The following is a 1,455-nucleotide window of genomic DNA, read 5'->3' on the forward strand; positions in this document are numbered from 1 at the left end:
TTTCTTTCTCTCTCTCTCTCTCTCTTTCTTTCTTTCATTTTCTCTCCCTCTCTCTTTCTCTCTTTCTCTCTTTTCTTTTTTTTCTTTTTTTGAGAGGGAGCTTCGCTCTTGTTGCCCAGGCTGTAGTGTAATGGTGCACCCGGTTCACTGCAACCTCCGCCTCCTGGGTTCAAGCGATTCTCCTGCCTCAGCCTCCCGAGTAGCTGGGATTACAGGCATGTGCTACCACGCCTGGCTAATTTTGTATTTTTAGTAGAGACAGAGTTTCTCCATGTTGGTCAGGCTGGTCTGGAACTCCTGACCTCAGGTGATTTGCCTACCTCAGCCTCCCAAAGAGTTGGGATTATAGGCATGAGTCACCACGCCCAGCCTTAATGTTCTTTTCTAGTAGGAATTACAGAATTCATTGTTGGTACAATTTACTCTTTTTAAAAACAATTTTTATGTTGGTCAAAATAAAAACTGTATTCCAAGCTATATGTGCTAATTTGGTTTTATTTTAAAAATGTACACTGGACTCTCTTCCCGCCGCCCAAGATGCCGAAAGGAAAGAAGGCCAAGGGGAAGAAGGTGGCTCCGGTCCCTGCTGTTGTGAAGAAGCAGGAGGCCAAGAAAGTGGTGAATCCACTATTTGAGAAAAGGCCTAAAAATTTTGGCATTGGACAACACATCCAGCCCAAAAGAGACCTCACCCGCTTTGTGAAATGGCCCCGCTATATCAGGTTGCAGCGGCAGAGAGCCATCCTCTATAAGTGGCTGAAAGTGCCCCCTGCAATTAACCAGTTCACCTAGGCCCTGGACCACCAAACAGGAGTTAACACCATCACCACCTTGGTGGAGAACAAGAAACCTCAGCTGGTGGTGATTGCACACGACATGGATCTCATTGAGCTGGTTGTCTTTTTGCCTGCCCTCTGTCATAAAATGGGAGTCCCTTACTGCATCATCAAGGGGAAGGCAAGACTGGGACGTCTAGTCCACAGGAAGACCTGCACCACTGTCACCTTCACACACGTTAACTCGGAAGACAAAGGTGCTTTGGCCAAGCTGGTGGAAGCTATCTGCACCAACTACAATGACAGATATGATGAGATCCGCCGTCACTGGGGAGGCAATGTCCTGGGTCCCAAGTCTGTGGCTCGCATCGCCAAGCTAGAAAAGGCAAAGGCTAAAGAATTTGCCATGAAACGGGGTTAAATGTACACTGTTTCTGTAAATAAAAATAATTAATGCAAAAAAAATGTATACTGGAACACACAGATTTGACTTTAATATATGTTTATATATAAAATATGATTTTGAAACAATCTTTTAAATTCAAAATCAAATAATTTTGAAAATCCTTTCTATTTAGGTAAAGAATCTTCAAACTTCTCAAGTGATATGGTTTGGCTGACTCCCCAACCAAATGTCTTTTTATTTATTTATTATTTTTTTTAAAGATGGGGTTTCACC

The 1,455-nt window shown here is 43.2% G+C and overlaps 1 pseudogene across 1 annotated transcript; it reads left to right on the plus strand.

The window, feature by feature from the left end:
• Positions 1–518: 518 nt before the first annotated feature.
• LOC116528687 lies at positions 519–1,228 on the plus strand (annotated as a pseudogene). The gene has a single exon (XR_004259148.1). The product of XR_004259148.1 is annotated as a 60S ribosomal protein L7a pseudogene (transcript).
• Positions 1,229–1,455: the final 227 nt, after the last annotated feature.

Source organism: Sapajus apella, unplaced genomic scaffold, assembly GCF_009761245.1.
Source record: "Sapajus apella isolate SASKATOON/1434 unplaced genomic scaffold, GSC_monkey_1.0 scaffold59, whole genome shotgun sequence".
Taxonomy (NCBI): domain Eukaryota; kingdom Metazoa; phylum Chordata; class Mammalia; order Primates; family Cebidae; genus Sapajus; species Sapajus apella.